General features: G+C 45.1%; 1 pseudogene; it reads left to right on the top strand.

Moving 5' to 3' along the window:
* Positions 1-234: 234 nt before the first annotated feature.
* LOC138665729 (intelectin-1-like) overlaps positions 235-24,086 on the top strand; it is a 56,166-nt pseudogene continuing 32,314 nt past the window's right edge.

Below are 24,086 nucleotides of genomic sequence, written 5' to 3' on the forward strand. Positions count from 1 at the left end.
TAGATATGGTCTCTGCAACGTATTAAAAGAGAAGTTTTATTATTTTTATAAAGTCTCCAAGCAAAAATTAATTCTGCTTTAAAATACATTGTCCTGGCAGGAAGAGTAAAAGATAAATATTAGCTTTTTGTATTGATTGTAGTCACATTCCTTTTTTTTTTTGGTTATGCAGACATCGGATTGGAGAGTTTAGATTCGAGATCACTTCTCTGGAATGTAAAGGCACTATATATTTTGGCACATGTGACGCATGGACAAGAGACCATACTGCAAGAACCTCCGAGCTGGTAAGACGAACTTCTTAGGGTGAGGTCACAAGTGGTAGATTTGCTGCATAATTTCTGCGACTATCTAATTCATCTGAATGAGCGCATAACTCTAATCACACTCTGTTCATATCCTACACAATTCCAAATCTAACAGGTTTTTCAGTCCAGTTTGTTCAACAAATCTGCCATGTGAACTCGCCCTTACATGCTCATTCACTGCTTTTAACTCTTTGTGTTTAAATTTGGAAATATCGGTTCTTTGCCACGTACAGAGTCGTATAAGCATTGGTTTGTAGTACTATGATTCTTGCACTTGCGGTAGCTGTTTTGTGACAGACACTATAGAATAATGCCTAGACTTTTGAAAAAAATGGCCATATCTAATATATAATTGCCTAGAATACTACTTCCTGCAATTTGTGCCAACTTCCGTGGCTTTGTCCGGAGCTAATGTCCGGAGCTAATGTCCGGAGCTAATGTCCGGAGCTAATGTCCGGAGATAAGTGACGTCAACAGTGTCCAGTGTCTGATTGGTTGCCGCCTGCTGCGAGCGACCAATCAGAAACGTGCCGTACTGTGACACACTCCGCCCGCCATTTTGGTGTGATTTTTGAATTTTTACCTCACAGCAAGTTTCTACTGCGTGGAGGCGGGCCCAGTGACGTTGCTCTTCAAGCTCCTGCCGAATTTCTTCAAAAAAATGATAATACCATTTACCAAAACTATATATATTTAGTTGTGAAGTGGTTCAGTGACATTTTCACACCAATTTTGAACTTTTATTTGGTGTTTCTCCATATACTGCCTATTATTCACTGACTGTTATACTGAGAGACTGCCGTTTATTAACCTCTTCTTTGCCACATTGGGTATATTGCTCTATTATTTGCCACATAAGGACATTGTCCATTATTGCCCAGCAATTTCTCTGCAATATAAACTGCCTATTTATTAATATCTGCATTCCTGCAAAGAACTATTGCCTATTATTAACTGGCTATTTTCCTACTACCTGACACTGCCTCTTATTAACCTGTTGTTTGCCACCACCACGCTTAAAGCTGTTTAGCTTAGCCAACATGAGCTCTAATAGTAAGGATACTAATGACACAGAGCCCAAAGCTGCTGATGGCGCACGTAAGATTAGGTCTGATAGAAAGTATACTAATAATGCAGAGCAAAAAGACGCCGATGCCGCACGTAAGCGCAAACAGCGTGCTAACAAGAGTACAGAAGATAGATGCAAGCGCATGGACACTGTTAAGTATACTAATGACACAGAGTCCAAAGCTTATGATGGCGCACGTAAGATCAGGTATGATATAAAGTATGGTAATGATGCAGAGCGAAAAGCCGCCGATGCCGGACGTAAGTGCAAACAGCGTGTTAACAAGAGTACAGAGGATAGATGCAAGTGCCTGGATACTGTTAAGTATACTAATGACACAGAGCCCAAAGCTGCTGATGGTGCACGTAAGATCAGGTCTGATATAAAGTATGGTAATGATGCAGAGCGAAAAGCCGTCGATGCCGCACGTAAGCGCAAACAGCGTGTTAACAAGAGTACAGAGGATAGATGCAAGCGCCTGGATACTGTTAAGTATACTAATGACACAGAGTCCAAAGCTGCTGATGGCGCACGTAAGATCAGGTCTGATATAAAGTATGGTAATGATGCAGAGCGAAAAGCCGCCGATGCCGCACGTAAGCACAAACAGCGTGCTAACGAGACTACAGAGGACAGACATAAGCGCCTGGACACTGTTAATGCTGCTTGCAATAAACGCATTACTAATGAGTCTTTTGAGGACAAAACTAATCGATTAAGTAATAAAGCTGCTGCTGCACGCTCTCAACGTTGCAAACATAATATTTCCACGTCCTCAGTCATAGATTCTGCCCACAATACAGCTTCTTTGTCTCCATTCATAGAATGTGTGCAGCTTGAAGCTCCTTTAACCGTTGGTAAATCTGCACGTAAGCGCAAACACTGTCCTACTTACACTCCAAATGATAAACGCCGTCGCCTGCACACTGTTAAGTCTGCTTATAAGACATGCTTCACACCTGACTCTTCTAAGGCAACAAACAAACCATTACCAAATGCAGCTCGTGCACGCCGTGAATGGCGCAAAAAAACCGCTTGCACCTCCATATTAATAAACTCTGACCACGATACACCTTCCAACTCCTCAGTGATCGTCTGATGTCTTTCATCCCTCCCCTCATAAGCATGTTCATGGATCCTGTGTAACTGTACCTTAAATAACAAGAATTGTCAAGAGCTGGTGAGTGCAGCCATTTTTTGTTCTTTCTTACTATTATTTATTAATTGTATTATTCTTACATTTGAATAAATAAAGTATATATGGATTCTAGACTCCCGATTCTTTAGAATCGGGCTGCCATCTAGTTAATTATATGTTTCTGCTCTATAAAGTTTCTTCATTTGGCACTTTACAGTATTTTTAAATTTATTATAAAAATATTGCTAATAGTGCAAATTTAGTAGGCAAGGCAGTGCCCGACCAACATGACTGCTTTATTAATAATCAGGCGCACTATTCATACAGCGTTGTGCCCATTGTCTTTGTGTACACCGTGTTTTGCTGGCTGTCATGGAGAGAAATTTGCAGCAGTTTATAACTTTTTATAACTTCACTTTCCCTTCCTGATATTGATTCGTCTTGTAAGGCAGGAGAGGAACGTGATGTGTGTTCAGCTTCCTTAGGCTATATTCACACTTAGCGGTTTTTACCGCGGAACCGCCGCGATTTTGATGCTGCGGGTCCGCAGCAGTTTCCATAGCGTTTACAGTAACATGTAAACCCTATGGAAACCGCAAACCGCTGTGCACATGCTGCGGGAAAAACCGCGCGGGAACGCAGCGGTTTACAACCCGCAGCATGTCACTTCTTTGTGCAGAATCGCTGCGATTCTGCACCCATAGGAATACATTGAACCGCTTACTTCCCGCATGGGGCTGTGCCCACGTTGCGGGAAGTAAGCGGATAATGTGCGGGTGGTACCCGGGGTGGAGGAGAGGAGACTCTCCTCCAAGCCCTGGGAACCATATTTGGGGTTAAAAAATAAAAAATCTGGTTATACTCACCCTCTGATGTCCGGAGCTCCTGGGCGCTGCACGCGGCTGTCCGGTCAGAGTTGCTGTGCGACCAGGACCTGCGGTGACGTCGCGGTCACATGACCGTGACGTCACGAAGGGTCCTTCTCGCACAGCATCTCTGGAACCGGACCGCCGGGTGCAGCGCCGAGGGATCGGGACGTCAGAGGGTGAGTATAACCAATTTTTATTATTTTTAACATTACTATTGATGCTGCATATTGCTGCATATGCAGCATCAATAGTATAGGCGGAAACCCGCAGCGGAAAACGCGGAACAAACCGCGATAAATTTGCAGGGAGAACCGCAGTTGTTTTGCCCTGCAGATTTATCAAATCCGCTGCGGGAGAACCCGCAGGGACCCGACGCAAGGTGTGAACATAGCCTTACAGTCCGAAGTTGTCTTCATGTACCCTAAAAAAAAATGAAAAAGCAAGAAAAAAAACATTAAAAACTATTTTTTTACCTCTTATTTCATCCAGCAATGTGATGCAGTTGGGAATCAGAAGAAATGTAACCTTTTTTGCACAGGTTGGCAGGATTATCTGTTCAGTATATCATCACTTATATCAATGTATAGTTAGCCTTGTTAACCCAATAAGGCGGTTGTCCTCTTCTATCTATTCTAGCCCATAGGCTCAGTAGTGTGTAAAATAACAAACTGATATTTAGTTAACCTCCATGAATTTAATGCTGCTGCTTTACCACCACATTAGTCCACCAGTCCATTTTGATTGGCTGCAGTGGTGATGTCAAAAAGACATCGCTGCACCCTGTCACTGAGTGGCTCAAACGATATAGATGCATGAGTCAGAGAGCTCAATGATTGACTGCAGTGCTGTCAATTTGACATCAACACCCCATCGAGTGACAGTGTACAGCCGTTAAGTGTTTAAGTGAGCAATTATTTTATGTGTTTCTTTTAGAGCCCTGTGCATGATTAGGGTTATTAATAGTGATGAGCGAATATACTCGTTACTCGAGATTTCTCGAGCATCCTGGGGGGTCCTCTGAGTATTTTTTAATGCTCGGAGTTTTAGTTTTTACTGCCACAGCTGAATGATTTACATCTGTTAGCCAGCATAAGTACATGTGGGGATTCCCTAGCAACCAGGCAACCCCCACATGTACTTATGCTGGCTAACAGATGTAAATCATTCAGCTGCGGCAGTAAAAACGAAAACTCCGAGCACTAAAAAATACTCGGAGGACCCCCCAGGATGCTCGAGAAATCTCGAGTAGCGAGTATATTTGCTCATCACTAGTTATTAACTATCTTATCTGTCCTGAGTCCTGACTGTATCATCAAAGTCCATTATTAAGGGTAAAATAACCATTAGGTTAATGGTTAAAATTAAACATATTCACAATTGATTTTCTGCAGGAGCTGCATATTAAAAATACCTATAATCTAGTACGGTTGACAGCCATATGATATATCAGATACCTGTAAGCTGAGAACAGTGAGAGTCCTTCTGAATTTACATCTCGTAGCTGCCTCGTTTCTCTGCCAAATAACCTGAAACCTCAATTAATTTACTCTGCTGTGGATTTACTCAACAATCAGCTTTAAAGGGAATCTGTCACCCCATTTTTCGCCTATACGCTCCGGCCACCTCCATCAAGGGCTTATCTACAGCATTCTGTAATGCTGTAGATGAGCCCCGATGTATCCTGAAAGAGAAGAAAAACAAGTTAGATTATACTCACCCAGGGGCGGTCCTGGTGCGGTCCGGTTCAACGGGCATCGCGGTCCAGGGACTCCCATCTTCATACGATGATGTCCTCTTCTTGTATTCATGCTGTGGTTCTGCCGCAGGTGTACTTTATCGCTACTTCCAACAGGTTGCGCTATAGAGTTTAAGTCCTCTTTTTCTCAGAAGAGGCAATTTGCATATATAATTTCCCAGAGGAGCATTGCACGGCGAATAAGCCTCCTTACCTTGACAAGCCTGCTGGTATGTCACTCTCCATAAGGAAAAACGTTACCCCTTAGACCCCAGTCCAGAGCCTCTCACCTAGCCAAATCAGTTCTCATGCTTCGCACTGACGAGGGCCAACAGCCCGAAACACCGTGTCTGCGAATTGAGATACTGATTTGGCTTTTATCCTAAGTCATATTGCACGACTTGTTAAAGGGTTGATTGTGACTTGTAGGATCGTTACTTCCAACAGGTGGCGCTATAGAGTTTAAGTTCTCTTTTTCGCAGAAGAGGCAATTTGCATATTTAATTTCCCAGAGGAGCATTGCACAGCGAATAAGTCTCCTTACCTTGACAAGCCAGCTGGTATGTCACTCTCCATAAGGAGAAACGTTATCCCTTATACTATGTGTAGACATTTATTTTAGCTATTCTATTCTAACCTGTCAGTGGGATTTTACTGTACACCGCGCTGAATTGCCGGCTTTTCTATAGAACACTGCTGCGTATTTCTCGCAAGTCACACTGATGGTCCGTGTGTAATCCGTATTTTTCTCGCCCCATAGACTTTTATTGGCAGATTTTTTGCGCAATACGGTGACAAACGCAGCATGCTGCGATATTCTCAGCCCATAAAATACGGCTGCAAAATATATGGCAGATAGGAGCTGCCCCATAGAGAATCATTGGTCTGTGTGTAATGCGTTGTTTTTGCGCCTCTCATATGTCCGTAAAACTCTCTAGTGTGACCCCGGCCTTACTTGTCCAGCGACACATCCTCCCGTCCCGCTGTCTCCAGGCCACATCTGCTTCCGGGGCTGCTCATTACCTGCCGGCAGTATTCACTGCACTCGGCAGTCTTCGGCTTTTTCTGTGGTGTTCATGTGGAGATGTCACCGCAAGAACACTGCCGGAAAAAGCCAAAGACTGCCGAGTGCAGTGAATATCGGCAGAAGGTAATGAGCGGCCCCAGAACCAGATGCGGCCGGGAGACAGCGTGACTGGAGGACGCGTCGCTGGACAGGTAAGTTTCATTCTAATGTTTATTACCATATTCATTTTCGGCTTTTTTTTTTCTACATCCCGAACTGGACCCGAACTGTAACCATGGAAACCCATGTTTGGGACCTTGTGTTCGGTACGGGTCCCGAACTTTACAGTTCGGGTTCGCTCATCCCTAGTTGTGAATAAAAAAAACCTTACTAACATCATCATTGTTGAAGAATCAGTTTACTCCAAAAGCGCAGCCCACCTACGTGTTTCATCCAACTGGATCCATGTTTCAAATTAATCTGCTTTGCTTTTAATGATTCTTGGTATTTGGCCAAAACTTTATTTATACAGTTTGGTGTGGATTACCTGCTTTTTGGGAAAACGTACTGAAAACGCATGTGCGTTATTTTGCCTGTGGATTTTTTCCATCTCATACAGTTCTATAGGGAAAATCATCACAGAAAACTCAGCGTACCGTAAGAGAAATTGAAAAAGTGAGAAAGTGAAATGTTGCGGATCTCAAAAAAGCACCGTAGGTCAGCGTACATTGCATAAGGAAAACCATAGTTGGCATGAGATTTTTATAAATCCCACACACTTTGCTGGAACTGTAAGATGCAATGTCAAGAATTCACCAAAAACATTGTGGTAACTTAAATGAAACCTGTCACCCCCCCGGCGTTTGTAACTAAAAGGGCCACTTTGTGCAGCACTAATGCTGCATTCTGACAAGGTGGCTCTTTTAGTTCGGGTCCCTGGCACTGCTGAAATAATCATTTTTGAAATGTGTCCTCTGCACGCCGGGCGCCACCTCCTCTTTCTTTATTAATGTTCCCGGCACCTGCTCTGTAAGTTCGAAGGCAACAATGCATGTCCGAAAAAAAAAATAACAGCAAAGCGCCGGGAACGCTAATGAAGGAAGAGGAGGTGGCGCCCGACGCACAGAGGCCCTGAGTGATGGCTGGGAGGTGTCTGGATTAGGGGGGAAAGACCTGACTCCCTGGCGATTTCGAGGTATGAGGGACAAATTTCAAAAATGATTATTTCAGCAGTGCCAGGAACCCGAACTAAAAGAGCCACCTTGTCAGAATGCAGCATTAGTGCTGCACAAAGTGTCTCTTTTAGCTACAAACGCCTAGGGGGGGGGAGGGGTGACAGGTTCCCTTTAATCTTAGGTTATGAGCACATTGAGTTTTCTATTAAAAGTTTTTGGAGAGGGTCCGCTTAAAAAAATACCTGAAAAATGCTTGGAAAATTTTTTCTATTTATATTTATTGTAAAACTTTTTTTGTTGGGCATATAGTATCTGTCAGCAGGTTTTTGCTAACTAATCTGAGAGGAGCAAAATATAAGAGCAGAGACTCTGATTCTAGCCATGTATCATTTGCAGATCACAGTTTTATTAGCAGGAGATTATCCCTAAAGGACTTGTAAACCTGCTGTTATATAATCCAACCATGCCCCCATCACTGATTAGCAGCTTTCTGCTTATGCCCACACAGTGTACACAGAAAATTGTCAAAAAATGGTGTGGGCGGGGTTATACAGAGCTCACCATTCGGAGACCTGCTAGATCTGCAGAAGATAAAACAATGATTTAGTCAAAAAATTTGCAAGCAGCCTAGTAATTGATAGATCACTTGATTCAAGGAGTCTTCCCATATGCCATACTGCTGTCAGATGAGGTAGTAAAACCTGGTGACAGATTTTCTTTAAGCTTTTTTCTCTGGTTCAGATTTCAGATTTTATAAATTAGAATGCACTACTTCTACTTCTTTCAATTGACTCATGATAGAATCGGCTCCAAACTAGTTTCTGCCAATTAAGAGGCTGAGAAAGATAATTCAGTAAAAAAATGTTTTCCAAAATGCTGAAAAACTTTTCAAAACACATTCAGTACAGGCCGTAGCAAGCCTGCCTCGCCAATATTTTTGGTGAGGCAGGCGCTTAAGGTGTTTAGAAGGGGTGGTCAGGGGGACTGGAGGCGCCCAGTCTCTTTTCAAGTGTTAGAGCAATTGGGGGAGAGGTTTTCAGAGATTTGCATCTCTAATTTTGAGGTTGCACTTTTTCACTTGGCTTTTTCGTTGGCTTTCTTTCGGGCATTAAGGATTGAGGAACTCATGGCTCCGAGCAGGTGTAGGAAAAGAGGTTTGTTGGCTAGGGATGTGTTACTCTCTAATGGTCAGCTAGAATTTTGGATTCGGTGGTCTAAAGCGGATCAAGAAGGAAAGGGCAAACGGGTGATTTTGGGTGCAGTAGCTGATTCTTTGATGTGCCTGATACGTTGTTTTCAGGTTTTTGTTAATTTTCAGCTGGATAGGACGGGAACATTATTGTTTCATGTTGACGGTTCGTTTCTTTCAAAGTTTCAGTTTGTGCCGGTTTTCAGGCAAGGTCTGGCTTTGTTGGGTTTGGACGCTGCTCGGTTTGCGTTCCATTCATTTCGAATCGGGGTGGCAACTGAAGCAGCAATGGGAGGTTTGGCACCTAAAGTGGTACAGAGGATCAGTAGGTGGGATTCCAAGCGTTATAAGAGTTACATTAGGCCTTAAGGGGTGGGGGTGTTTTCTTTGGGTAAAGTGGGGGTGATTTGTTGTTACTGTGTAAGATTTGTTGGTAAGTTTTCTCTTTTTGTTGTAGGTGCCAAACCCCTCTTGGTCTGGATCTTGGGCCATTCCTACGTCCACTCGGGCACTCGGAAGCGGATATGCAGCGTGAAGGAAGGCAGCTCGGTTTTCATTGGGACGTGGCAGTTGTTCGCTGGATTGGTTTCAGGGGCATGGAATGGAACTGGGTCATTCAAGAGGTCCACAGTAGTGCACGGCTTGATAGGCCTCCAGATATTTTGGTGCTACACGTGGGGGGAAACGACTTGGGGGTTCACCCTTGCCGCAAATTGGTTAGGGACATTAAACATAACTTACGGTTATGGATGTCGTTTAGTGGCATGACGGTGGTTTGGTCGGATATTGTTCGGCGTAGATGCTGGCGTTATGTCAGATCTGTTGATAGGATTAATAAGGCAAGAATTAAAGTTAATCAGGCAGTGTCCGGTTTTGCCTTTTGGAATGGTGGTGCGGCTGTGCGGCATTTTGAGCTGATGATGGGGGTGAAGAATTTTTGTTGGGAGATGGTGTGCATTTAAATGCTGTGGGCATCGATTTATGGGCACTCGGTTTACAAAATGGTATCAAGAGGGCCATAGAAGTCCGGTGTGGGGGGTCTCGGGTTTTTGAGGTGGTTTAAAGACCCTCGTTGTGGCGGTTGGGTGGGGTCCTTGAAGTTGGTGCTAAATTGCTCTGGGGGTCCGTGGGTATATGGATTCCTCAGTTGGTGTTATATTTTAGTTCTCTGGTCTGGTGATTTGGAGGGGATTTTGCCTACGCTTGGCCTGATCCTCAGGGTTTGAGTGGACAGTGGCACCCTTCGGGGTTATTTGGTGCTCCCGAGCCAGTGGGGTAACTGCTGGGAGTAAGTTATGGTCTGTTGTTGTCCACAGTTTTTTCAGTATGGTTAATCACCAGATTTTCGAGCTTCAAGGACCCATCCCTGGTTATTTATTTACTGTTATTTATTTACTGTTAAATATTTGTTTGTTATAATAAAAGACTGCTGTGGCCATTATTATCCAACATTGTCTTTAATGTCTTTATTTGGGAAAAGAGGGGGACCCTAGGGGTTAAGGGGATGTTGGGTTTAAGTTAAGTCACCCCACCTAACATCGACAATACCAATGTCAGGGAAGCTAGAAGCAAGGAAAACTAAAAAACCTGTTATTTTTGACCAAAAAAATCTGTTTGCAAATACTATTAAATTTCCTAGGTGCTGACATAAAGAGGAAAAGTGGCCAGTTTTTGCTCTTACTGTATATAGTGAAGAGAGAGCACTAAAATGCTCGGGTGCTCGTTGCTCGGGTCGAACAGATTGGAATACTCGGGTACTCGGCCAGAACAATGAGCCCAATGTAAGTCTATGGGAGACCCTAGTATTTTTACCGCTATCCCCCCGGGGGTCCTTTTAAGGTCTAAAAACGTCTGAAAATAATGGAAACACTGCTCAAATGACAAAGGGACATCATGTGGATCACCCCTGGAAGCATTCCTGACTCCTAGTTCACAGCTTTAATAATTTTTTTCCGAGATTCATGCCATTTTTCCCGATGCCACAAAAAACACATTAAAACGAAACCAAAATGGGTTTTGCTGGGAAATATGTCAAGGTACATCCTTTGCAGGTTAATGACTTGCCTGTAAGGCCAAATATTTAACCCCAGACTGAAATGTTCCTCCCCCACTTAGGCATAGTTCAGACGCTTTTTGAAGCGTTTTTCAACTTTAACATTGCTTTCAATCACTACAAATGCATTCACTGGGAAATGTCATTGTAACATTTAACACCCCTAGCTGGCCATGTGGTGGGTGACACATACGCAGACCCATCTTGTTTCATTTATGAAGGAGGGACTCTTAAAGTCACAAAGCCTATTTTTAATGGTGCATCAGGTGGCATTAATCTTCTTAAAGGGCCATTATTAAACTGTGGGTCTCCTAAGCTGTTGTTGCCTAGGCTGTGAGTGTTTGGGCTGCCAAGAATTATGACGCCCCACAATACCCCTTACTTTCATAAGATGTCCAGGGGGGACTCCTGAAAAAGTGCTGCATTGAATTCAAGGCCTGCCCTCCTAGCAATTCGTATGCACCCCATTACGCCTTTGAACCCACATACTGGATGGGCCCAGGAAAATCCACTTCACAGTATGCATTTTGTACTCCCGTACTCCTTTGTTTTACACATTGGCAGCAAGACCAGCCCTGCTGCATAGTCATATGCACCCTGTTACATCTTGTAACCCAAATACTGGATGGGACCAGGAAAATCCACTTCACAGTATGCATTTTCTACTCTCGTACTCCTTGATTTTACACATTGTCAGCAAGGCGAGCCCTGCTGCATAGTCAGTCATATGCACCCCATTATGCCTTTGAACCCACATACTGGATGGGCCCGTGAAAATCCACTCGTATTTTTTAATGGTATGATGGTTCCCTCTTTGCAGAATTATTTACAGGAGAATTAGGCCATTTTATTTACCATGTTTTTAACATTAAGGTTCAGATACGGCTTTAAAAAAGGCTAATACTTGCAATACCACACAATTTTATTCCAAGCTACAAAATTCAAGAAATAGTATGATTGAATAGTGTGCGTGCGTACACTTTTGTATATGTTAACATACAAAGCTTAATAAGTACATATAAGGATTAAATAAATATAGTGATTATGTACTGTATATATGAAGATTAACTACGGTACATACAGAATACTTAGATCATCACAAAGAGGCTTTTAAACATCATCCGTCTGGAATATCAGAAAAGCAACACCAAGACAGAGAACCCCTGGGAGATTACCTACACTGCATGGGCGTCCCCAATTATGCAGGTATCAGCACACTTTACATGTACAGGTACCCCAGATTTGGCATCTGTCTTAGTCATGTTTCTCTGGTTTTATATAGTGATTTACACTATGTAGTAACTCTAGTTTCACCCAGACCTTCAAGTGGCCACTTTTCAAGATTGGATGAAACTGAGATATCATGGAGTCATCAGACGAGGGGCCATAAACCCCTAGAAAATAAAAGCCACAAGGATTTAGATCAAACCGCCATAGGCATAGTTTCAGTAAACCTTAATGTTTTAAAATGACAAACAGAACACATATAGAGGCTTACAACTGTTTGTGAAGTGAGTAAACAAATATTTATCAAGTTTGTGTCACTATGAACATTGTCTGTGACATCTGTAAATGTTTTACAAGAAATGCAGCTATGTGATTGTCTGAATGCATTCGGTATACAATATTTTAATCTTGTTTACAAATCGCCATTTGTACATTTGACAAATATAGAAATATACCGCACACTCAATTCAGGTATATTGCAAAAAAAGGAAGGTTTTGTGCCAAATTTATTCAAATATGGCATATAGTATATAGGGTCACATTCCCACAGCAGGGCGCGGGAGCGCCGCTTATACATGAGGATAACAGCTCTTACAGTGAGACGGCCTTCCCTGTCAGGCTCCACACACCTGGGACACAGAGACTTTATCTGGCCCTATACGAAGGTCTTACCTGGAAGGGATCGCTTAGTTTGCCTCTACTACTGCCACTGTTATGGCTGGCAATCAGGCAACACAGCGTGCAGTAATCAGCGCACATACAGAGATCTGGCAATAACCCAAAACAATAGGACGAGCTCTGAGACGTGGAATCTCTGTAGACTGCAGTACCTGATCTATCCTCACACAACTGGAAGCAGCAGTGGATTGCGCCTATCAACTACCTATGCAACTCGGCACTGCCTGAGGAGCTGACTAGCCTGAAGATAGAAATACAAGCCTGACTTACCTCAGAGAAATACCCCAAAGGAATAGGCAGCCCCCACATATAATGACTGTTAGCAAGATGAAAAGACAAACGTAGGAATGAAATAGATTCAGCAAAGTGAGGCCCGATATTCTAGACAGAGCGAGGATAGCAAAGAGAACTATGCAGTCTACAAAAAACCCTAAAACGAAAACCACGCAAAGGGGCAAAAAGACCCACCGTGCCGAACTAACAGCACGGCGGAGCACCCCTTTGCTTCTCAGAGCTTCCAGCAAAAGATAATAACAAGCTGGACAGAAAAAAACAGAAAACAAACTAGAAGCACTTATCTAGCAGAGCAGCAGGCCCAAGGAAAGATGCAGTAGCTCAGATCCAACACTGGAACATTGACAAGGAGCAAGGAAGACAGACTCAGGTGGAGCTAAATAGCAAGGCAGCCAACGAGCTCACCAAAACACCTGAGGGAGGAAGCCCAGAGACTGCAATACCACTTGTGACCACAGAAGTGAACTCAGCCACAGAATTCACAACAGTACCCCCCCCTTGAGGAGGGGTCACCGAACCCTCACCAGAACCCCCAGGCCGACCAGGATGAGCCACATGAAAGGCACGAACAAGATCTGGGGCATGGACATCAGAGGCAAAAACCCAGGAATTATCTTCCTGAGCATAACCCTTCCATTTGACCAGATACTGGAGTTTCCGTCTAGAGACACGAGAATCCAAAATGTTCTCCACAATATACTCCAATTCCCCCTCCACCAAAACAGGGGCAGGAGGCTCCACAGATGGAACCATAGGTGCCACGTATCTCCTCAACAACGACCTATGGAATACATTATGTATGGAAAAGGAGTCTGGGAGGGTCAGACGAAAAGACACCGGATTGAGAATCTCAGAAATCCTATACGGACCAATAAAACGAGGTTTAAATTTAGGAGAGGAAACCTTCATAGGTATATGACGAGAAGATAACCAAACCAGATCCCCAACACGAAGTCGGGGTCCCACACGGCGTCTGCGATTAGCGAAAAGCTGAGCCTTCTCCTGGGACAAGGTCAAATTGTCCACTACCTGAGTCCAGATCTGCTGCAACCTGTCCACCACATAATCCACACCAGGACAGTCCGAAGACTCAACCTGTCCTGAAGAGAAACGAGGATGGAACCCAGAATTGCAGAAAAATGGAGAGACCAAGGTAGCCGAGCTGGCCCGATTATTAAGGGCGAACTCAGCCAACGGCAAAAATGACACCCAATCATCCTGGTCAGCGGAAACAAAACATCTCAGATATGTTTCCAAGGTCTGATTGGTTCGTTCGGTCTGGCCATTAGTCTGAGGATGGAAGGCCGAGGAAAAAGATAGGTCAATGCCCATCCTACCACAAAAGGCTCGCCAGAACCTCGAGACAAACTGGGAACCTCTGTCAGAAACAATATTCTCAGGAATGCCATGTAAACGAACCACATGCTGGAAGAACAAAGGCACCAAATCAGAGGAGGAAGGCAATTTAACCAAGGGCACCAGATGGACCATTTTAGAAAAGCGATCACAGACCACCCAAATGACAGACATCTTTTGAGAAACGGGAAGGTCAGAAATGAAATCCATCGAAATATGTGTCCAAGGCCTCTTCGGGACCGGCAAGGGCAAAAGCAACCCACTGGCACGTGAACAGCAGGGCTTAGCCCTAGCACAAATTCCACAGGACTGCACAAAAGCACGCACATCCCGTGACAGAGATGGCCACCAGAAGGATCTAGCAACCAACTCCCTGGTACCAAAGATTCCTGGATGACCGGCCAGCACCGAACAATGAAGTTCAGAGATAACTTTACTAGTCCACCTATCAGGGACGAACAGTTTCTCGGCCGGACAACGATCAGGTTTATTAGCCTGAAATTTCTGCAACACTCTCCGCAAATCAGGGGAGATGGCAGACACAATGACTCCTTCCTTGAGGATACTCGCCGGCTCAGATAACCCCGGAGAGTCGGGCACAAAACTCCTAGACAGAGCATCCGCCTTCACATTTTTAGAGCCCGGAAGGTATGAAATCACAAAATCAAAACGAGCAAAAAATAACGACCAACGGGCCTGTCTAGGATTCAAGCGCTTGGCAGACTCAAGATAAGTAAGGCTCTTATGATCAGTCAAAACCACCACGTGATGCTTAGCACCCTCAAGCCAATGACGCCACTCCTCGAATGCCCACTTCATGGCCAGCAACTCTCGGTTGCCCACATCATAATTACGCTCAGCAGCAGAAAATTTCCTGGAAAAGAAAGCACATGGTTTGAACACTGAGCAACCAGAACCTCTCTGTGACAAAACCGCCCCTGCACCAATCTCAGAAGCATCAACCTCGACCTGGAACGGAAGAGAAACATCAGGTTGACACAACACAAGGGCACAGCAAAAACGACGCTTCAACTCCTGAAAAGCTTCCACGGCAGCAGAAGACCAATTAACCAAATCAGCACCCTTCTTGGTCAAATCGGTCAATGGTCTGGCAATGCTAGAAAAATTACAGATGAAGCGACGATAAAAATTAGCAAAGCCCAGGAATTTCTGCAAACTTTTTAGAGATGTCGGCTGAGTCCAATCCTGGATGGCCTGAACCTTAACCGGATCCATCTCGATAGTAGAAGGGGAAAAGATGAACCCCAAAAATGAAACTTTCTGCACACCGAAGAGACACTTTGATCCCTTCACGAACAAGGAATTAGCACGCAGTACCTGGAAAACCATTCTGACTTGCTTCACATGAGACTCCCAATCATCTGAGAAGATCAAAATGTCATCCAAGTAAACAATCAAGAATTTATCCAGATACTCACGGAAAATGTCATGCATAAAAGACTGAAAAACAGATGGAGCATTGGCAAGTCCGAACGGCATCACCAGATACTCAAAATGACCCTCGGGCGTATTAAATGCCGTTTTCCATTCATCTCCCTGCCTGATTCTCACCAGATTATACGCACCACGAAGATCAATCTTAGTAAACCAACTAGCCCCCTTAATCCGAGCAAACAAGTCAGAAATCAATGGCAAGGGATACTGAAACTTAACAGTGATCTTATTAAGAAGGCGGTAATCAATACACGGTCTTAGCGAACCATCCTTCTTGGCTACAAAAAAGAACCCTGCTCCCAATGGTGACGACGATGGGCGAATATGTCCCTTCTCCAGGGACTCCTTCACATAACTGCGCATAGCGGTGTGTTCAGGTACGGACAAATTAAATAAACGACCCTTAGGGAATTTACTACCAGGAATAAAATCGATAGCACAATCACAATTCCTATGCGGAGGAAGGGCATCAGACTTGGACTCTTCAAATACATCCTGAAAGTCCGACAAGAACTCTGGGATGTCAGAAGGAATGGATGACGAAATAGACAAAAATGGAACATCACCATGTACTCCCTGACAACCCCAGCTGGTTACCGACATAGAGTTCCAATCCAATACTGGATTATGGGTTTGTAGCCATGGCAACCCCAACACGACCACATCATGCAAATTATGCAGTACCAAAAAGCGAATAACTTCCTGATGTGCAGGAGCCATGCACATGGTCAGCTGGGCCCAGTACTGAGGCTTATTCTTGGCCAGAGGTGTAGCATCAATTCCTCTCAACGGAATAGGACACCGCAAAGGCTCCAAGAAAAATCCACAACGTTTAGCATAATCCAAATCCATCAGATTCAGGGCAGCGCCTGAATCCACAAACGCCATGACAGAATATGATGACAAAGAGCACATTAAGGTAATGGACAAAAGGAATTTGGACTGTACAGTACCAATAACGGCAGAGCTATCGAACCGCCTAGTGCGTTTAGGACAATTAGAAATAGCATGAGTAGAATCACCACAATAGAAACACAGTCTGTTCAGACGTCTGTGTTCGTGCCGTTCTACTTTAGTCATAGTCCTGTCGCACTGCATAGGCTCAGGCTTACTCTCAGACAATACCGCCAGATGGTGCACAGATTTACGCTCGCGCAAGCGACGACCGATCTGAATGGCCAAGGACATAGACTCATTCAAACCAGCAGGCATAGGAAATCCCACCATTACATCCTTAAGAGCTTCAGAGAGACCCTTTCTGAACAAAGCCGCTAGTGCAGATTCATTCCACAGAGTGAGTACTGACCATTTTCTAAATTTCTGACAATATACTTCTACATCATCCTGACCCTGGCATAAAGCCAGCAGATTTTTCTCAGCTTGATCCACTGAATTAGGCTCATCGTAAAGCAATCCCAGCGCCTGGAAAAATGCATCAACATTACTCAATGCAGAATCTCCTGGTGCAAGAGAAAACGCCCAGTCCTGTGGGTCGCCGCGCAAAAAAGAAATAATAATCAAAACCTGTTGAATAGGATTACCAGAAGAATGAGGTTTCAAGGCCAAAAATAGCTTACAATTATTTCTGAAGCTCAGGAACTTAGTTCTGTCACCAAAAAACAAATCAGGAATCGGAATTCTTGGTTCTAGCATCGATTTCTGATCAATAGTATCTTGAATCTTTTGTACATTTACAACGAGATTATCCATTGAGGAGCACAGAGCCTGAATATCCATGTCCACAGCTGTGTCCTGAAGCACTCTAATGTCTAGGGGAAAAAAAAGACTGAAGACAGAGCTAAGAAAAAAAAATGATGTCAGGATTTCTTTTTTCCCTCTATTGGAAATCATTGAACGGCTCCTTGTACTGTTATGGCTGGCAATCAGGCAACACAGCGTGCAGTAATCAGCGCACATACAGAGATCTGGCAATAACCCAAAACAATAGGACGAGCTCTGAGACGTGGAATCTCTGTAGACTGCAGTACCTGATCTATCCTCACACAACTGGAAGCAGCAGTGGATTGCGCCTATCAACTACCTATGCAACTCGGCACTGCCTGAGGAGCTGACTAGCCTGAAGATAGAAATACAAGCCTGACTTACCTCAGAGAAATACCCCAAAGGAATAGGCAGCCCCCACATATAATGACTGTTAGCAAGATGAAAAGACAAACGTAGGAATGAAATAGATTCAGCAAAGTGAGGCCCGATATTCTAGACAGAGCGAGGATAGCAAAGAGAACTATGCAGTCTACAAAAAACCCTAAAACGAAAACCACGCAAAGGGGCAAAAAGACCCACCGTGCCGAACTAACAGCACGGCGGAGCACCCCTTTGCTTCTCAGAGCTTCCAGCAAAAGATAATAACAAGCTGGACAGAAAAAAACAGAAAACAAACTAGAAGCACTTATCTAGCAGAGCAGCAGGCCCAAGGAAAGATGCAGTAGCTCAGATCCAACACTGGAACATTGACAAGGAGCAAGGAAGACAGACTCAGGTGGAGCTAAATAGCAAGGCAGCCAACGAGCTCACCAAAACACCTGAGGGAGGAAGCCCAGAGACTGCAATACCACTTGTGACCACAGAAGTGAACTCAGCCACAGAATTCACAACATGCCACTGTTGTATATAGCTATAACAAGAATCAGAGCAACCCCATGAATAAGACCCGGGAGGGTCGAAACGTTGGGTTCTTTCTATCGTTTCCTATGTGGCAATTTTGTGTATTCTATATTTGAATAAATTTGGCACAAAACCTTCCTTTTTTTGCAACATACCTGAATTGAGTGTGCGGTATATTTCTATATTTGACTGACCTGGACCACACGGTCCGTTTTACCAGCACCTCCGTGTCTCAGACTCGAGTGCACACCATTACCCCTACATTTGTACATTTGAGGCAGCCAAAGTTATGGCTCTCAAGGAGAGAAACCAATATAGTGGACAAAGCTATATTTGTATTGTGTCCAATGTAAGCAACCAGGCAATACAAAAAGGAGCTTTTTAAGGGAGCTCTTTAAGGTACACAAATGTTATGAAGTCTTTGCCAACAAGGATGCGGTTTCACCAATGTGGGGTACCTTTTTTAAAAATATACTATTGCCATCACAGCCCCCCTTGTCCAAACTTCACCGGTCTATAACAGTACAAAGCACGTTCACCCTGGTGATCTAGTGGCAGTTAAAGAAAAGACATTGCAGGAGACAGAGTTAAGAATTAGGCCCAAAGTAGTGGTGTGTGTCTCTGAGACTTGTAATGCATTGCATGATCTGCCAAACAATTCCCCAATGGGGGTACCTTTTTTAAAAATAGACTAGTGCCATCGCAGGCCCCTTGCCCAATCTTCACCTGCCTATAACAGTACAAAGCACATTCACCCTGGTGATCTAGTGGCAGTTAAAGAAGAGACATTGCAGGAGACAGAGTTAAGAAGTAAGCCCAATGTAGTGGTGTGGGTCACTGAGACTTAAAAGGGAGTGCATGAGCTGCCAAACAATTCCCCAATGAGGGTACCTTTTTTAAAAATAGACTAGTGCCATTGCAGGCCCCTTGCCCAAAATTCACCGGCCTATAACATTACTGAGCACGTTCACCCTGGTCATCTAGTGGTAGTTAAAGGACACATTGCAGGAGACAGACTTAAGAAGTAGGCCCAATGTAATGTCATGCCCAATTTCCCAATGTGGGGTCCTTTTTTTACAAAATAAAAGAGTACCATCACAGCCCCATTGCCCAAAATGCACCATACAGAGCACGTTCACCCTGGTCATCTTGTGGCAGTTAAAGGACACAATGCAGGAGATGGAGTTAAGAAGTAGTCCCAATGTAGTGGTGTGTGTCTCTGAGACTTGTAATGCAGTGCATGAGCTGCCAACCAATTCCCCCATGGGGGTACCTTTTTAAAAATAGACTAGTGCCATCGCAGGCTCCTTGCCCAAAATCCACCGTACAGACCACGTTCACCCTGGTGACCTAGTGTCAGTTAATGGACACATTGCAGGAGACAGAGATAAGAAGTAGGCCCAATGTAATGTAATGCCCATTTCCCCAATGTGGGGTTCTGTTTATACTAAATAAAATAGTGCCTTCACAGCCCCCGTGCCCTAAATTCACCGGCCATAACAGTACAGAGCACATTCACCCTGGTCATCTAGTGGTTCTGGAGGATGAGGATAAGGATAAGGAGGAGGATAACAACAAACAGACCAAATGTGGAAGCGTATACGCATGTGTGGTTGTGAATTGGTGCATGAGAATACACCACCCCAAAAGAGAGAATGTATTTGAGGTTATGTTTCACTGTTTTCACTTGGTGGTGTAAAGAAGTCTTTTCCAATCCAGCCCTTGTTCATTTTTATAAGAGTCAGCCTGTCAGTATTTTCAGTTGACAGGCGGATACGCTTATCTGTTATAATTCCACCAGCGGCACTAAAAATCAGCTCTGACAGAACGCTAGCAGCAGGGCAGGCAAGCACCTCCAAGGCGTAGAGAGTCAGTTCTGGATACCCAATAATTAAAAGGCACAGAGGAATCACGGAGAACATTTGTACGATCTGCAAGGTACTCCCTCACCATCTTCACAAACATTGCACTTCTTGTGACAGCATCCCTTGCCTCTGTGCCGGCAGTATAGGAGGGTCTGAGAAAACTGTCCCAGAACTTTGCCATTGTTCCCCTGCCTGACCTGGATTACACTTCTGTCTCTCTATTTTGGACTCCTTGGTTGTACAACAAACTCTGATGTCTGCTGCCAGCGTTCTCACATGGGAATTTTCTAAGTAATTCCGCTACAAGGGCCCTCTGGTACTGCAACATTTCAGTACACCTCTCTGCCTCTTGTAGAAGAGATTGAAAGTTCTCCTTGTAGCGTGGGTCTAGAAGTGTCACCAACCAGTAATGAGTAGGGTTGAGCGAAACGGATCGGACAAATTCAAAAATCGCCGATTTTCGGCAAAGTCGGGTTTCATGAAACCCGACCCGATCCTAGTGTGGGATCGGCCATGAAGTCGGCGATCTGCGCACAAAAGTCGCGTTTCGTATGACGCTTTCAGCGCCATTTTTCAGCCAATGAAGGAGGACGCAGAGTGTGGGCAGCGTGATGACATAGGCAGAGGCGTATCTAGGGTTTCTGGCACCCGGAGCAAGAATTCATTTTGGCGCCCCCCCCAGGACATATGCGATTTTCACACTTAGTCATGTACCGACGAGCCTCTCTACCTAATGCTCTCAATGTTCAGTGAAAAACAGAGAAGCAGAAGAGAAGCTCGTTGTCACAGGACCACAGGTATGAAAGTCACATATGAGTGAAGGGTCCATGTGACGACTACTGGAACCTGCAGAGCTGAATCCTGACATCGCAGCTTCTGAATTCTCACAACGCTTGCACTGCACACTTTTAGGATTCTCCCTTGCTGGTGGACAGTCATGTCAACACAAGCATGCGATTTGTATACTTCTGACCACATTCCGACTGGACGTGCCCGGCCACGCTCAGTTCGTTTTCATTGAGTGAAGCCACACATGTCTAGTTAGCATGTGACCGCATGTATGTTAATCGCCAGCACGAGAGAATCCTGACAGCGTGTAGTTCGCACTGTGAGAACTTAGAAGTCTGTAGTCACAAAGAATGACTGTAGACTCATCACAAACCTGGACATCCCCTTTAATGCTCCTAACATAAATAAAAACATGAGAGTTAGTTAGTATCACAAATAACATTTACATCCAGGTACCTTATAGATGATGTTGTCTCTGGAGCCGTTCTCCTTCCTTTCTTCATCTTGTCCAGACCCCATGATGAGTTTTCTCATCCACATCCGTCTCTGCAGACTTCCATCTTCTCTGCTCTTTTGCAGAAAATCTCCACATGATGCCCTTAAAGATACAAGTATCATTATAATGCTCCTGTATAAAACATTGCCCCTCACTATATTGTCTGCACAAAATATGACCCCCACACTGTCCCGCTTATGGTACACGCTCTTCACACTGACCTCTCCTTTCCATACCGGCCCCCCTCTTCACACTGTCCTCTCATACTGTGTCCCCCTATAGGGCCCAGTATTTATAGTGTACTCTCTCATCACACTCCCACTCCTTGGTATACTGTCCCCTCCTGGCTGTGCCCTTACACTGTCCCCCCATGCTATGCCCCCACTGCTCAGTTTCTATTCTGTGCCCACTCATTTTTCTCCCCCCATACTATCTCATCACACTATTCCCCTTCCTTCTCATTCCACAACCTCCCATTCCTTCCCCTCTCATTCCACCACCCTCATCATTTCCTCCTTTGCCTTTTCCACCATACCCATCATTTTCTCTTCCCCCACCATCCCCATCTTGGCCCTTTCCACCACCATCATCATTGTCCTTTCCGCCGCCATCACCACATCACCATACTTGCCCATTCGACCACCTCCATCATTTCCCCCCCCTCCAATATCATCAGTGTGCTTTCCACCACCACCATCCTTGTCCATTCTACCACCTCCATCATTTCTTCCCCCTCTCATTATTGCCCTTTCCACCACCTCCATGATTTCCTTCTCCCCCACCACCATCTTTGCCCATTCCAATTTCCCCCTCCATCATTGCCTCTCCCCATCATTGCCCATTCCACCACCTCCATCATTTCCTCCCCCTAACCCCATCATTGCCCATTCCACCTCCATCATTGCCACCTCCATCATTGCCCATTCCACCACATCCATCATCTCCTCCTCCCCCTCCATCCCAATTATTGCCCTCTCCCCATCATTGCCCTCACCTCTCCTCCCCGTACGCACACACAAAACCATTTACATCTCTGCTACGCATGCACGCACACACAAAACACACACACAGCACCTCTCACCTATATACACACACGCACAACACACACACAGCACCTCTCACTTATATACACACACGCACAACACACACACAGCACCTCTTACCTATATACACACACGCACAACACACACACAGCACCTCTCACTTATATACACACACGCACAACACACACAGCACCTCTCACTTATATACACACACGCACAACACACACAGCACCTCTCACTTATATACACACACGTACAACACATACACAGCACCTGTCACTTATATACACACACGCACAAAACACACACAGCACCTCTCACTTATATACACACACGCACAACACACACACAGCACCTCTCACTTATATACACACACGCACAACACACACACACAGCACCTCTCACTTATATACACACATGCACAACACACACAGCACCTCTCACTTATATACACACACGCACAACACACACAGCACCTCTCACTTATATACACACACGCACAACACACACACAGCACCTCTCACTTATATACACACACGCACAACACACACACAGCACCTCTCACCTATATACACACACGCACAACACACACACAGCACCTCTCACTTATATACACACACACAATTTACTACCGACCATTGCCCCTGGCCCCTGCTCCCTCCCTATCCTGGCTGCAGGCTCCATATAGCCGACCAACCCCCCAACCCAACCAGCCCCCTTAAATATCAAACGTTATCAGATTCTAATCTAGGTTCGGTAGGTGTTTTCAGCTCCATTACCCAGCCGGTCCCCGCGGTCTGGAGCTGGAGCACACTTACCACCGTCCAACAACACCGCAACGCAGCAGCCTGTGCTTTGCCTGCCCTGCTGTGTCTGTGTGTGAAGAGAGAGTGACGTCACCGCTGCTGGCGCTTCACTGATGCGGAAGTGCCAGCAGCGGTCAGCGGCACCTCAGCGGTCGTCAGAAGGGATCACACATTCACAACAGCCAGGCAAGCCAAGCGTACTAGCGACAGTGGCGGCACAGCCGCGGCGTCGCTGTACACCTTGGGATTTGACTACGGCGCCCAGCACTTTCTCTGAGCCGGCTGTCAATTTGACAGCCGGCTCAGAGAACGGGATTATCTCAGACTGTGGGGGCAGCAGAATGCCGCCGACGGGGAGCCTCCTTGGACCGCCACATCATCAGGCGGCCCGCTGGTGCCCCCCTGTCAGCTGTGCCTGGGGCACATGCCCCGGCTGTTCCCCCCTGGATACGCCACTGGACATAGGTCTCGGTCCCCACCATCTTAGAGAAGGGCATGACAGTGATTGGCTAGCTTTCTGCAGCGTCACAGGGGCTATAAAGGGGCGTCCACGCCGACCGCCATCTTACTTCTGCCGATCTGAGCATAGGGAGAGGTTGCTGCTAGAGTTGAGCGACCTTGACCTTTTTAGAGTCGAGCCGGGTTTTGCGAAACCCGACTATGTCCAAAGTCGGGTCGAGTGAAATCGGCCGATTATGACGTAAAGTCGGGATCGACCGAAACACGAAACCCAATGCAAGTCAATGGGGCAGCATAGTCGGCAGTGAGTGGGGGCCAGGAAAACACCTAGAGTACCCATTTTAATGTCAAAACCATCCATTCTTCTTAATGAAGCTTGTCAAGCGTAATTTACCTTATAATAATTGGAAGGCATTTGAAATTGGGGGTCATTTGGCTAAAGTTGTGGGGG

Source organism: Ranitomeya imitator, chromosome 2 (genome assembly GCF_032444005.1).
Source record: "Ranitomeya imitator isolate aRanImi1 chromosome 2, aRanImi1.pri, whole genome shotgun sequence".
In the NCBI taxonomy this organism is placed as follows: domain Eukaryota; kingdom Metazoa; phylum Chordata; class Amphibia; order Anura; family Dendrobatidae; genus Ranitomeya; species Ranitomeya imitator.